This window comes from Dasypus novemcinctus, chromosome 22 (assembly GCF_030445035.2).
Source record: "Dasypus novemcinctus isolate mDasNov1 chromosome 22, mDasNov1.1.hap2, whole genome shotgun sequence".
NCBI lineage: Eukaryota > Metazoa > Chordata > Mammalia > Cingulata > Dasypodidae > Dasypus > Dasypus novemcinctus.
Window position 1 is genome coordinate 42624308 of NC_080694.1, and position 16178 is coordinate 42640485.

At 41.9% G+C, this 16178-nt stretch overlaps 1 non-coding gene across 1 annotated transcript; it reads left to right on the forward strand.

Moving 5' to 3' along the window:
* The first annotated feature begins 13417 nt into the window (after positions 1 to 13417).
* Positions 13418 to 13603, forward strand: LOC111760121 (U2 spliceosomal RNA). The gene has a single exon (XR_002793907.1). It is a non-coding gene; the product is annotated as a U2 spliceosomal RNA (small nuclear RNA).
* The last annotated feature ends 2575 nt before the right edge of the window (positions 13604 to 16178 follow it).

Genomic DNA, 16178 nt, shown 5'->3' on the forward strand with positions numbered 1-16178 from the left:
GACTGTTTTGGTAGTGATGATGAGCACAAGGACTGTGGGATGGTGTATTAGCTTTCTTTTGCTATATAATAAATTGTCACACAGCTAGTAGCTTAAAGTGGCATCCATTCATTAGCTCACCATTGCGTAGGTCAGAAGTTCAGACATAGCAGAGCTGGGTTCTCTGCTCAGAGTCTCAGCAGGCTAAAACCAAGGTCTCAGCTTGGCTGCATTCCCATCTGGAGCTTGGAGTCCTCTACGATTCCCACATGGTTGTGGCAGGATCCAGTTTCTTGCAGTTGGCAGACTGAGGTCCCTGTTTCCTTGCTGGCTGTCAGCTGGGGATCACTCTTCACTAGAGCATTCCTTGCCCGTGGTCCTCTCCATCTTCAAAGCCAGCAGTGGACACTATCCTTCCCACTGAATCCCTTTCACACTTTGAATACCAGAGACTGGTATCTAGTCCCAGATTTAGAAGACTGGCATCATTAGCTCAGGCCCACCCAGATAATCTTGCTTTTGGTAAACTCAAAGTCAACCGATTGGTAATCTTCATTGCATCTGCAAAAATATCTTTTGCCATGTAATTCCCACCCCCCCCTCCGGATGTCTCCCTCATCTCTTTTGCTCATCTTTTTTTTTTAAAGATTTGTTTATTTATTTATTTATTTATTTCTCTCCCCTTCCCCCCCTCCCAACCCTGGTTGTCTGTTCTCTGTGTCTATTTGCTGCATCTTCTTTGTCCTCTTCTGTTGTTGGCAGCTGCACAGGAATCTGTGTTTCTTTTTTTTGTTGTCATCTTGTTTGTCAGCTCTCCGTGTGTGTGGCACCATTCCTGGGCAGGCTGCACTTTCTTTTTTGCCCTGGGCGGCAATCCTTACAGGGAGCACTCCTTGCACGTGGGGCTCCCCTAACCGGGGGACACCCCTACGTGGCAGGGCACTCCTTGCGCAAATCAGCGCTGAGCATGGGCCAGCTCCACACGGGTCAAGGAGGCCTGGGGTTTGAACCGTGGGCCTCCCATGTTGTAGATGGACGCCCTAACCACTGGGCCAAGTCCACCGCCCCTTCTTTTGCTCATTTTTGTTCTTTAATTTTGCTCATTGTCTATGCTTGTTGTCTGCTCGTTGTCTGTTTTTTTCTTTAGGAGGCACCGGGAACCGAACCTGAACCTCCCATATGGGAGGCAGCCGCTCAATTGCTTGAGCCACATCTGCTCCCTGCTTATTGTTATTGCTGGTTGTCTGCTCATTGTTTTATCTTGTTTTCTGCTCTTTGTTTTTGTTTGATGTTTGCTCATTGTCTGCTCATTGTTTTTTCTTAAAGATTTATTTTTTATTTATTTCTCTCCCTCCCACTCCCTGTTTGTTTGCTCTCCATGTTCATTCACTGTGTGCTCTTCTGTGTCCACTTGTATTCTTGTCAGTGGCACCAGGAATCTGTGTATCTTTTTGTTACATCATCTTGCTGCAGCAGGTCTCCGTGTGTGTGGCACCAGTCCTGGGCAGGCTGTGCTTTTTTTCATGCAGGGCTGCTCTCCTTGCAGGGAGCACTCCTTGCACGTGGTGCTCCCCTATGCAGGGGACACCCCTGCATGGCAGGGCACTCCTTGCGTGCATCAGCACTGCACGTGGGCCAGCTCATCACATGGGTTAGAAGGCCCTGGGTTTGAATCCTGGGCCTCCTCTATGTTAGATGGACATTCTATCAGTTGAGCCAAATCTGCTTCCCTCATTGTTTTCTTTAGGAGGCACTGGGAACTCAACCTAGGACCTCCCATGTAGGAGGTGGGCGCTCAACTGCTTGAGCCACATCTGCTCCCTGCCATGTAATATTAAAATCACAAGACTGATATTCTATCATATTCACAGATTTGAGACTGGACTGGAAAGGCTCTGGGTTCACAGTTGCTTTAGTTTCCTAGACTTCTCAAGTAAATAACATGCAAATGGAGGGCTTAACCAAGAGAACTTTAATGACTCATGATTTGGAGGGCAGGAAAAAGTACAAATCAAGCCATCATCAAGGCAATGCTTTCACCCGGAGACTGTTGTTTTGGGGCTGGCTGCTAGCAATCCTGGGCCTCGGGTGCCTCTGTCACATGGAAATGCATATGGTGGCCTCTCCCTTCTCTTTCAGGTTCTATTCACTTTCAACTTCTTGCTTTCCATGGCTTTATCTCCCTCTGTCATAATTTCATTCTTCTTATAAAGGGCTCCAGTAATAGGATTAAGATCCAACCTGATTGAGTTGGGCCACGCTTTAATGGAAGTAACCTCATCAAACATCCTATTTCCAATGTGTTCATGCTCACAGGAATGGATTAAGCTTAAGAACATGTTTTTCTGGGTGGTACATACAGCTCCAAACCACCATATCACTCTAACCCTTTGGAATTTAAATACATCTTTCCAAGGACCAGAAAAAGCCCAGGTGTGTCTAGCTGCAACAACCTAGAGATGTCTCCAAATTCTAGGCTTCATCCGTTCTGACATGTAAATACGTAGGGAGGTGGTACTTTAGTTTTCTAGGCACTTTGGGGCTTAGCAGAGGGCCTTAGTCTGGGCTGTAACCATTTGGCCCCCAGGGAAATAAAAGAAATTTTATTATCCTTTCAGATCAGAGATGTTTACTAGATAGATGGCTGCAGATCTAATTCTTATGGTTGTGGAGAGTGAAATAATACTGGGAAAAGTTAAATCAAACATTCTCTGTTTTATATCCTATACATTTCTATGTCTCAGGAGGCTAGAGCTTTTTGCAAGAGCACCAGGAAATCCAGGGATATTTCAATTCCCCACATGATGGCATTGAAAAATTTGAAGGGTGCTCAGGATCCTGGAAAAGCTCAGGGATGAACATCCTCTTGAGGCCAGAAAAAACAGTGGGAGATCCTACCCTTAGGGTGGGCTCCCTGATTTCAGTGGGAATGTGGGATCCGAGAGGCCAATTTTACTACCAGAACTGAAGTGGGTACAAATCTATGATGGGCAACAGGGATGAAGTGTTCATCAGAGTGTTCTAACCCACAGGGATCTTTGGTGATGACTAACTGTTTGCACTGTCCCTAGGAATAAAGAAGATGGCACCAGGGGTGTGTATGGAATTCTACACATGGCATGATTGTTTTGTAAGTTCACGACTTCTGTAATACAAATATATTTAAAAATAATGTGAGTTGGCGGGAAAATAAACCAAATATAAGATACGAGCTATAGTTAGCAGTAATATTTTGATGATACTCTTGCATATTTTCTAACAAGTGCTTTACAACAAAGCAAGGTGTTGGTGGAAAGGTAATATGTGGGACCTCTGTATGATGTTATGCATGTTTATCTTATAAGTTCACAACTTTTACTATACACTTACTGTTTATGTATGTTCATGCATGAATGATACACTTTAATTTTAAAAAAAGATGTCAGCCAACTTGTTAGTGATTGAGTCATGTCCCCCAGAAAGGCATGTTCAGGTCCCACTCCCTGTCCTGTAGGAGTGAATCCATTTGTAAATAGAACCTTTGAAGATGCTATTAGTTGAGGTGTGCCCTGGATGAGGGCGGGCCTTCATCCAATGTAGCTGAAGTCCTCATAAGCAGAGGATATTGGACATGGAAGTAGAAACCTCAGAAAGAGAGAGAGATGTCCATGGTGGGAGGCAGAGATGCATATACAAGCCAAGGAACGCCAAACATTGTGGCAAGCCAGCACCAGAATGCTACAGACTCCAGGAGAAAGCATGGTCTGTCACTATCCTGGTGTCGGACTTCTAGCCTCCAAACTGTGAGCCAATAAATCCTTGTTCAAGCCAACCAGTGTGAGGTATTTGTGATAGCAGGCCTGACGAACTAAAGCACTATTCAAATATTACTTAACGTATATTATAAGAAAACTCTACGTCTGGTTACCAGAAACCTGACTTGAATTACCACAGTGGAATGCCACAGCCTTGCTTCTAGTCTTTAGATCTAAGCCAGTTATCAGACCAGGATCCCTTGCTGAAGAGGAGGTTGGGTCATCTTGTGGACCCCGAAACATGGCCTTAAGGAAATATTATATTTCTTCCTCCAAATCTTCCCCCAATAGATCATTTACTAAGACTACTATGCATGGATAGATGGAAATACCCAGCTTCATTACCTAGATCTTTTGTAGATTACTAGATACTGACTCTGAATTGTTGCTAATTCTAGAAGACCTAAATCACCACTGTGGGCCATTCAGAGTTGGAGCTTATAGCAGATGAGGTGGTAAATGGAGATTTTACTAGGTCTATCTCACAGTGGACACACCAAGTCTATGGATTCACCTTCTGGGTTATTACCCTAGTTCCTGAATATATAATTAAGGTGTCAGCAAACTTTCTGTAAATACCCACATAGTCTAAAAATAGGGCTATATGGTCTCTGTGGCAACAATTCAACTTTGTCATGGTAGCATGAAAGCAAGTATAGCCAATATAGAAATGAATGGGAATCACTGTGTCCCCCCCTCCCCCCAAAACCCTTTATTTACAAAAACAAGCAGTGGGCCAGATTTAGTCCATGGGCCATAGGTTGTGAACTCCTAGATTGTACTAGTCATATTCAGCATCTGGAAGAATTCCCACTTTATCCCTGATCTGCAGAATGAGGGCTGTTATGATAAGCAGAACCAAGTTTAAGACCCCTGAATTTCTCTTTCCTGCAAGAGCAGTAAAAAAAAAAAAAAAAAAAAAAAAGTAAACAATATATCCCTTGGGGAATTGCAGAAATTAGTGCCAATATCAGATTCAAAAGACGCAGAGCTGATGATTCCTATTCCACATTACTTGCCTTTTTGCCCTGTATGGAAGACAGATAGATCTGGAAGGATGATTGCTGTTTATTGGAAATCTAATCAGGTATTGACCTCTTTTGCAGCTACTGTTCTACATGAGGTATCTAAGTGGAACAAATCAATTGAGCACTTGAAACTGAGTTCACCACTATCGATCTGTAATTTTTTGCATGCCAAATTGCAAGCACCACCAGGAGCATTTTTCTTTTACCTAGCAGGGACAGTAGTCTACTTACACAGTCTTTCTGTATCAGGGCTCTGTCAATTCCATCCGCCATAATTTAATCTGCAGAGATTGTATTTGCCTTGGTTTCCCACAGAACATCATACTGGACCACTAGATTGAGAAAACCTGCTGAACTGAATTTCATGAGCAGAAGTGACAAGTATCTTGCATGCCTTACAGCCATGTGTGCTGTAAGTGGGAATTAATTTTACAAAATTCAGGGCCCAATAACTTGGTAATGTTTCTGAAGGTCTAGGAGCATATTGAAAACCTCCTCAAAGTGAAGGACAATGCCTACCACTAAAAAAGAGGAGCATTGCTTTGTTTAACTAATATAACCATTATGGTGACTATAGTGATTTCTTCTTATTGGAAGAGATGTGGATATGCCTACCCTACACACAATGCTTCTAAATTTACTATCATCCTGAACTTACAGAATACTCTACTTGCATCCCTTATAGCATTGTTAAAAGGAAATTATTTTAATGGGGGTAGGGGGAAGCAGCAATGGTTTCTTGTGTATGGAATTCACTAGTTTTTACCACAATTTCCATCACTCAGAAGACTGGCCTGATAAAATTTTGGAAGGATCTACTATAAACCTAGTTACAATGACAATTGGGAGAAAAACACATGCAAAAAAATGGGGTTCTCTTTATAGGATGAAGTGTATGTTTTAAATTAAGAGCCGATTTATGGTACTGTTCCTTCCATAGTTAGTTTTTGGGTTTTTTTTAAGATTTATTTTTTATTTATTTCTCTCCCCTTTATGCCCCCTCTCCCCTACCCCCCATTGTCTGCTTTCTGTGTCCATTCACTGTGTGTTCTTCTGCGTCCACTTGCATTATCTGGCAGCACTGGGAAACTGCGTCTCTTTTTTTGTTGCATCAGCTCTCCGTGTGTGCGGCCCCACTCCTGGGCGGGCTGTGCTTTTTTCACACAGGGCAGCTCTCCTTGCGGGGTGCACTCCTTGCACATGGGGCTCCCTTATGCGGGGATGCACCTGCGTGGCACGGCACTCCTTGTGGGCTGCAGCACTGCACCTGGGCCAGCTTACCACATGGGTCAGGAGGCCCTGGGGATTGAACCCTGGACCCTCCATATGGTAGACGGATGCTCTATCAGTTGAGCCATGCCTGCTTCCCCCATAGTTAATTTATACAGGTTTAGGAATTAACGGTTGGAAGAAATAAGGAATCCATTCCCTGTTATACCTAAAATAAGTTATCATGGAACTTTGCTTTCCATCCCCACCACTTTAGACCCAACAAGTTTGGACATCTTAGTTCCAAGGGAATGAATTCTTTCACTGTGGGACATACATGGCTGCATTGACTTGGAAATTGAGACTGCCATCTGGCCTTTTTGAGCTACTCATGACACTAAACCATCAGGGAAAATAAGAGGTTATTGTGATGGCTGGAGAGATTTATCATGATTACCAAGAGGACATTTGGGTTGCTCTTACATAATGGGAGCAGAGAGGAAGTGCTGGATATTTACTGCTGCACTCAGACCACCCCAAACATAGTGGCATAAAACAACCATTTTACATGTACACAGATTCTCTGGATCAGGAATTAAGACACAGTGGAGAAGCTATTTCTTTGCACCATGATGGTGTGGAATCTCAGCTGGGAAATCTCAAATGGCTGAAGATGACTTGACTGATGAGGCTTTGCTCATTTCTGGAGGCTTCTTTGCTCTTATGTCCAGTAACTGAGCTGGAATGACTCAAAGATTGGGCTCAGCCAGGATGGTCTAACAGAACATTTACATGTGGCCTCTTGTGGCTTTGATTCTCACAGAATTGTCCCAAAGGTTCAAGAAGAACTATCCTAAGAGATCAAGATAGAAACTGTAAGTCTACTTCTAACCACCATAGAAATCACACAGCAATAGTTCTGCCTTATCCTATTGGTTTCAAGTGAGTCATTAAGGCCAGGCTTGATTCAAAGCGAAGGGAACTAGATATCACCTTTTGTTGAAAGAGTGGCAAGGTCACATTGAAGAAGAGAATATGGGATAGGAAATAATATTACAACCATGTTTGGAAAATATTGTTGGCCACAGGGGGCTATGTGTAGAACTTAAGGGTTCTCTAGGGTGCCTCTTAGAATTCCACATCCAATGGAATACGTTAATGGGAAATTATAATAGCCAAAAAAGGCCAAACCACCAAAGATTCAGGAATAAATGCTTGGATAGCTCCACTAGGTATATAATCCTAACCAGCTGAAATGTTGACTGAGGACATTAAATGGGAGTAGAAAAAGGAGGTTGTAGCAGTTTGCTGTGGTTATGAATTCCAAAAATAGATATTGGATTATATTTGTAAGCTGGTCTGTACCTGGGTGTGATTAGGTTATGATTAGAGCTTTGACTGGGTCATGTCATTAGGGCGTTGAATCCCTACCCACAGATAAAAGGCATGGCAAAGGACAGAGCTGAGGGTTTTTGATGCTGGAGTTTTGATGTTGGAGTTTGATGCTGAAACCTTAAACTGGAGCCCTGGGAGGCAAGCTCACAGAGGAAAGAGAAGCCAGCCCCAGGAAGACAGGAACTCTGAGCCCAGGAAGAAGCAAGCCCTGGGAAGAAAGGAACCCTGAACCCAGAAAAAAGTAAGACCCTAGAAGGGAGGAACCCAGGAAGCCTGAACCCTCACAGCCATTGGCAGCCATCTTGCTCCAACACATGAAAACAGACTTTGGTGAGGGAAGTAACTTGTGCTTTTTGGCCTGGTATCTGTAAGCTCCTACCCCAAATAAATACCCTTTATAAAAACCAACTAATTTCTGGCATTTTGCATTAGCACCCCTTTGGCTGACTAATACAGAAGTTAAAAATGATCTACTACATGGGAAGCAGATTTGGCTCAACTGATAGAGCATCTGCTTACCATATGGGAGGTCTAGGGTTCAAACCCAGAGCCTCCTGACCTGTATGGTGAGCTGGCCCATGCGCAGTGCTGATGTGCGCAAGGAGTGCCATGCCATGCAGGGGTGTCCCCTGCATAGGGCAGCCCCATGCACAAGGAGTGCACCCCTCAAGGAGAGCTACCCCTCACAAAGAAAACACAGCCTGCCCAGGAGTGGCACCGCACACATGGAGAGCTGATGCACCAAGATGACACAACAAAAAGAGACAGAGATTCCCAAGTGGCTGACAAGAAAGCAAGTGGACACAGAAGAACACACAGTGAATGGACACAGAGAGCAGACAATGGGGGGCTGGGGAAGGCAAGAGAAATTTTTTTAAAAAATTATCTACTACAGCCTCATTAGCAGTTTCTAAAATGTAGACTGCAGCTATGTTTCTGGAAATGGATGATGGAAGAGTTTGGCAAAGAGGTTATTTATTAGAGTTCAACACCTGTGGAAAGGATATGTAGGAAGTAGGATTGGGTAGAGGGAGAAGGCAAACTGCTTTGGGGGCATGAATAAGTCATGGCCAATCCCATGGGGAAACCCAGAACTTATGCACATTGGTAGTTGTCTAGCACTTGGTCAAGGAGGTTGGGCTTTCCTACCCCAGGAGTGATCCATCATTGGAAATGAGCTTCCTCAGGAAAGGCATGGCCTTAGTCAGGCATCTCCCTGCAGCTGAGGCAAGCACTGAAGGATCTGAATGCTGCAGGCTGTCTACTCATGGCATTCCCAATAGCTGGGACAAGTCTTTCCTTCAAGAGGGATCTCCATGTTCACTTCAGTGGTTCCATGGCTTCTTCATTTACATTTGGTATGCAGCTACTGCAGGATGCCAGTGGTCCTCTCTTCCTGGGAGAAACTTAAAAAAAAAAAAAAAAAGAAAGTAAGAAGGATGAACTACAAACCCTGCTGCTGCAGCTGGTCTCAGGACCACAACTGACACTCATAACATCCTTCCACTTTCCATTCTAGATCCCCTTTCCCTCCCTCTCCATAGCTTACCTGGTAATGTGACTCTGACCCTCATCCCTCTGGGGTATGAGCTCTGGTCTCCATGCCCTTCTGAAAACGATTGCTACATTTGTCCATTTATCATCACAATTGGGCAAGGGAGTACCAAGAGCTGCCGAAGTGGTTTGTCGGTACTGAACGTATGCTTCCCTGCCCTCGTGCTTAATTGCAGCTGTACTGCCTCCTGATGATCAGTGTCAAATGCCACTGCCAAGATGGTGACACTTCATCATTGCTCATCCCTGGTTACAAGGATCCTAAAGTGCCCAGACAACAGGCATAGCTTGTAGGTCAGTGGGACTCTTGCTGTGTCACCTGACAAAACTATGTCCTCTTTAGGGAACAACGCAGAAACTAGAGTTTCTATCAATGCAGAAACTAGAGTTTCAGAGACAAGAAGAACAAAGTTGTCCCCTTGGTCATTGGGAGTGATGATAACTGGGGACACTCCTGCTTCCATTCTTTGGCTCACAGACCCTTGAGTTCTTCTTCCTCTTAGGAGGTGGCATAAAAATTCTGCCCAGGAGACCTGCATTGAGGGAAATGAGTGGATTAGTCGGCTCAGAGCTGAAGCTCAGATGCTAGTAATCTCAGGTCTGTCTAAAGCCATGTTTCCCTGCCATATGGAGGTCACCAGGTCTACACTGGGAGGACCGTAAAGCCAACACACTGCAAAAGTAAAGACTAGAGTTAGAATATAGATGTTGGCATTGCTCAAGTCTCCCAGTCATTGGACGCTTAGGTCTACTTGCACCTTAGCTTTTCCTTCCTCCATAATCCCCTTTGTGCCTAAACCAGTTACAGTTTCTTTTCTGTCACTGCCATCAAGACCCAGAGGTAATTCTTCCTTGCAGTGAATTTGAATGTTTTCTGACTGCCCAATCCCTCTTCTTTGACAAGCAGAGGCTGAGGAGGGGCAACCGGGTGGGCTGGAGGACTGGATTAAAGTCAGAGTACATCTCACTGATGCTAAGAAATACTGAACAGTAATTATTATTATTTTTATTGTATGATTCCACTTTTATTAGAATAAGCAAATTCATAGAGACAGAAATGATATAACAGGGGCCATGGGGAGGGGGAATGGGGAGTTAATTTCTAGTAGGTGCAGAGTTTCTGTTTGTGGAGATAGAAATCTTTTTTTTTTTTTTTTAAATTTTTTTATTTTTTATTGACTTTGTAATAATATTACATTAAAAATATATATATGTGAGGTCCCATTCAACCCCACCCCCCCACCCCCCCTCTCCCCCCCCCCAACAACACTCGTTCCCATCATCATGACACATCCATTGGATTTGGTAAGTACATCTTTGGGCACCTCTGCACCTCATATACATTGGTTCACATCATGGCCCATACTCTCCTCTATTCCATCATGTAGGCCCTGTGAGGATTTACAATGTCCGGTGATTACCTCTGAAGCACCATCCAGGGCAGCTCCATGTCCCGAAGACGCCTCCACCTCTCATCTCTTCCTGCCTTTCCCCATACCCTTTGTCCATTATGTCCACTTTTCCCAATCCAATGCCACCTCTTCTATGTGGACACTGGATTGGTTGTGTCCATTGCACCTTTATGTCAAGAGGAGGCTCAGATTCCACCTGGATGCTGGATGCAATCCTCCCATTTTCAGTTGTAATCACTCTAGGCTCCATGATGTGGTGGTTGTCCTTCTTCACCTCCATCTTAGCTGAGTGTGGTAAGTCCAATAAATCAGATTGTAGGTGCTGGAGTCTGTTGAGGCTCAGGATCTGGCTGAGATAGAAATCTTTTGATAAAGGATGGTGGTGATGTGAGCACAACCTTGTAATTAACGCCACTGAATTGTACACTTGAAAACAGTTTAAAATAGCAATTTTTAGGTTATGCATAAAACAATAAAGTTTTTAAAAAATCTTTCAGGCATATCTGTGTGCATCTATTTTTGGATTCTCTGTTCTATCGTGTTGATCTGTCAATACCACACAGTCTTTATTAATTCAGTCTGGTAGGCTGAAGAATGGCCACTCGCTATCCATAGCCTAATCCCCAGAATCTGTGAATATTTTACCTGAAAAGTAATTATGCGATGCTACCATGGAGGGCTAGACCAACATTTAGTACACAATAGGAAATTGATTAGCCAATCTATATAAAGCTAGACAAGTGGGGGGATTCTCCAGAGAGCGTTTCCTTTCTGGAAATAATATAGTCAATTGTGGCCCTGAAGGTCAAGGGGGCACTGCTGTGTGACATTCTTTGTCTTGTCTTCTGAATTTCAAGCTTTTTGATCTTTAACCTCTCTGTCTCTCATAGAGAAAATTCCAAGGGTTACCGCTATGAAGTTTTCCAAATCGTATGAGAAGAAATCGTTTTTTTATTCCCTAGTAATTTTTCCCTAGCTCACTGTACATTTTAAATCTTAACATTTTAATTTTCTATGGTATCTATCAGTTTTAAAATTTTTACCCTACTAACATGTAAAACACAAAATTTCCCCCGTTATACCTCATTCACAGATATAATTCAGTGCTGTTAATGACCTTCACAATTTAGTACTACCATTACCACCAAAAATTACGAACACTTTTCCATTATCCCAAAGAGAAAATCTGTGCAACTTAAGCGTTAACTTTCTACTCCCTACCCCCAAACCCAGCCCCTGGTATTTTATATTCTGCCTTTTGAGTTTGCTTATTATAACTATTTTCTATCAGTTAGATAATACAATATTTGCCCTTTTGTGTCTGGCTTATTTCACACAATATGATGTCTTTAAGGTTCATCCATGGTACTGCAAGTATCAGAACTTCATTTCTTTTTATAGTGAATAATATTCCATGGTATGTACATATCACATTTTGCATATCTATTCATGGGCTGATAGACACTTGGGGGTTGCTTTCATCTTATTCACATTATCTGTTTGAGTTCCTCCTTTAAATTCTTTCAGGTATATATCTAGAAGTAGGATGGCTGCGGTATACTTTTATTTTCAGCTTTCTGAGGAACTGCCAAAACGTCTTCCACAGTGGAAGCATCGCTTCACATTCCCACCAGTAATGACGGTGTTCTTATTTCTCCATATTCTCTCCAATATTTGTAATTTTCCATTTTTAAAAGAGAAGCCATGCTAGTGGGTGTGCATTGTATTTCATTATAGTTTTGATGTGTATGTCCTAGATGACTAATGATGGTGAACACCTGCCCACGTACGTTTTGAACACTTGTATATTATTTTTGGAGAAATGTCTATTCAAATCTATTGCTCATTTGTTCATTGGATTATTTGTATTTTTGTTGTTGATTGGTAGAATTTCTTTGTATGTTCTGGATATTAAAACCTTATCAGATATGTGATTTGCGAATATTTTCTCTGATTGAAAAGTCTGTCTTTTTGCTTTCATGAAAAAATTCCTTTTTGGTGCAGGCAAGTTTTAAATTTTGAGGACGTCCCATTTATCCATTTTTTCCCTTTGTGGCTTGTGATTTGGGTGTAAATTCTAAGAAACTATTGCCTAGTAACAAATACTTTTCTATATTTTCTTCTAGGGTGTTTTATAGTCCTGGTCTTATATGTAGGTCTTTGATCCATTTTGAATTAACTTTTGTATATGGTGTAAGACAGGAGTTCCCCTTCATTCTTTTGCATATGGATATCTAGTTCTCCCATTCATTGAAGAGATTATTCTTTCAAAATAATATAAAAACAATACATAGCACTCTATCACATCCCACCCAGATATCCAGGTAAACAACTTAACATTTTGTCACATTCCTTATATCATTCTAGCATGCACCGTATGTCATATCTCTATCATCTATAAATCATCTATTTATCTATATCTATCACCTACCTATCATCTTCTAAACATCTGAGAGTACTTGCATATATTTCATGCTCCTCTTACACCTCCATGTACATTGTCAAATAATTCACTTATGTAACCACCTTCAGTAGTTCAAGAAACTTAATGATATAAAGCACACAGTCCATATCCCAATTTTTTGTTGTCCTATTAATTTCTACTACTCTATAACTTGCCCCTAAATGTCTACTTCTCAAGGTTTTAGGCCTCCTTTTCACTTCAGGAATACAAAAAATATTCTTAAAATGCAGTCAGTTGTCTGTCCTGTTTAGAAGCCCTAAAGTTTGCTAGGAACGCCCTGAAAGGCAGAATTGGTAGGAGCTGGGCCAGGGGTGGGCGGGGTTATTCAAATAGGGTGCCTTTCAGCCCGAGAGTGGGAGGAGACTCTATGTTCAAGAAGCCAAGTCTTGAAATCCAAGATCCCAACTTCTCGTTATGTGCTTTTAGGGTTGTTTTATTGGAAAGCCCTTACTATGTGATTCCGGTACCATTTAGTTGTTTCAGCAGCCTGTGACAAGAAATAGGCTGGAAACATGGTTCATGTGACCATGAGTGCAATAGGGAGAGGTGAGTGGGGCCTGGCAGGACAGGCAGTATCAAAAAATTGTTTTTTGGTATTTTGGCTAAGATTAAATGTAGTGTTCTTGTCAGTCGTATATCTGACATGCTCTCTCTGTGAGGACGATATGTTAGGTTGGTTTTTGAAACAGGGTTGTATAAAAGAGGCCTGCTCTGCTGATTACACACATTATCTGCGTATTCCAGTTCTCCCAGGCGTGGGTGGCTAGTTTCTCTTCTAGGGATATCCTTCTAATAAAAGAGACCTAACCAGGTTATTTCAGTCTTTTTTTACTCTTAATGTGTGTCTCAGTTGTGTTTTACTGACCATGAGTACAGGTCTTTTAAGTGTAGTTTAAGCTGTTGTGTGGTTTTTTTCTTTTTAAAAAAATATTTCAGCTCTAAGCAGCAAGTTGAACAATGTCAAGACGTGTTCATTCCCGGCCCTTTATCTCACCTTAATCCTAAAGCAAACAGTTTTTCCAGTGTTCCTCCAGTGTTCTACAGCTTGGTTAAGAGACATAATTAAGGAGTTTTTATTTTTATTTTTTAAAGGAGGTACTGGGATGGAAGCAGGCGCACAAATGATGAGCTGCAACGACTCCCGTTTTTTCGTTTTTTAAAAATAATGGTCATTTTGCAAGGTATGAAACGATACTTTTGGTTTCTTTTCTCTTTTATCCCCCATCATCCACCACTGGATTTCCTGTGTTATACAGCCCCATGCTTTATATAATCCATTCAAAATGTATACTCAGTGATTCTCATTTTCATGGAGTTGTGCTGGCATCACCTCAGTCAATTTTAGAACATTTCCATTTCTCCAAAAGGAAAAATCCCATGCTCTCCTATACACCCCTATTGTCCTTTAGGATTGAAAAAAATCTTCTTGGTATTGTTGCAAAATAATATAATATTACTGTTAAATATTGTCCATAAATTACATTCATTATAATTTCCATATGGATTATACTCTTAGCACTTTGTAAAAGAAGAGCATTCTTATCTTTATACTATCAACCACAATCTTCGTCCACCACTGAAATCACTGTTATATATACCTTGGATTGTTCTCTAGTTTCCTTTCAATTGATACTTCCACATTCTACCACTTTCAGCTACAATCACGTGTATAAATCAGGAGTGTTAGTTGTACTCATTTTTTTGTCTTTATTTTTAAAGGAGCTTTAGATTTTGTAAATGTTACATCGAAAATATAAGGAGGGAAGCGGACTTGGCTCAGTGGTTAGGGCATCCGTCTACCACACGGGAGGTCCACAGTTCAAACCCCAGGCCTTCTTGACCCATGTGGAGCTGGCCCAGGCGCAGTGCTGTTGTGAGCAAGGAGTGCCGTGCCACACAGGGATGTCCCTGGGGTAGGGGAGCCCTACTTGCAAGGAGTGCACCCTGTAAGGAGAGCCGCCCAGTGGGAAAGAAAGTGTAGCCTGCCCAGGAATGGCTCCAAACACACGGAGAGCTGACACAAGATGACGCAACAAAAAGAGACACAGTTTCCCGTGCTGCTGACAACAACAGAAGCGGACAAAGAAGAACACACAGCAAATAGACACAGAGAACAGACAACTGTGGGGGCAGAGGAAGGGGAGAGAGACAAAAAATAAATCTTTAAAAGAAAAAGAAAGAAAATGTAGGGAATTCCCATATTTCCACCCTCTCCCCCTCCCACACTTTCCCTCATTAACATCTTTCATCAGTGTGATACATAATAATAAATAATATTATTATTATAATAATTAAACAAAAATTAATATTCATCACCTCTCGACCTCTATATGCTTCCCCTGCTGTATGTAGCTGCTGTTTCTGGCTATCCTTCCTTATTTATTCATTTATTTTTTATTTAAAATCAGTTTTCTCCCCAGCCATAGTAGACCCCCTCTGTGATCCAAAACTCCTTCAAAAATGAAGCCTAATATATTGCCAAGCTCAATTAGTAGGAAAATGAAATAGTATTGACAGGTTTAAAGATTAGAAATAGAATACATAATAATTTAGAAACACTAAAAGTAAAAAATAAATTGGGGTATTAAAAAATGGAAAATATCCTAAAACTTTGTTTTGATGTTTTGCCTTTCATCACAGTAATAGGTGTAGCCCTGCATGTAGAGTGGCAAGGCAATCTCCTTCATTCTTTCCTCAGTGTCTATATCCTTTTTTTTTCTTATTTTTAATTTTGTCCTTTAAAAAGTTTTAGATCACAGTAAAGTCACATATACAATATAGGGGACTCTCATATACCCAACATCAAACACTTTTCCCAACTCCCCGGCAATGATCTTTTTACATGTGGGTGTTATATTTGCTACAGCTGATATACAGATATTGAAACATAGCCACCAACCATGGTTCCTTTCAGGCTTACATTATGGTTTATATTTTAGACTGTACACTTCTCTAAATTTTTGGTGAAATTTAACATGGCTTGTATCGACCGTTGCGTGATCTTGTGGAACACTTCCATTGCCTCCCAGTTACCCCTTCTTCAATCTATTCTATTCCTCTCTCCCCCTCCCCTCCCCTCAGGGCCCACAGTGACAACCAAGCTTCATTGCTTGAAGGACAAGATTCATAAATACTTACAATGCTGAGGGCTTGACACTCTGATCAGTCCTCCCCCACTGGGAGCCACCCATGCTCTTGAGAGATAGCCTCTCCTCTATTTGAGAACATCAGTCCACCCCAGGATGGGGGTACAATACTTTCCTGCTCATTGTATGTGTCTCCACCCGCTGATATAACACAATATGACAAGATGAGCACTCACACACTCCCTAGAAGTCCGTCC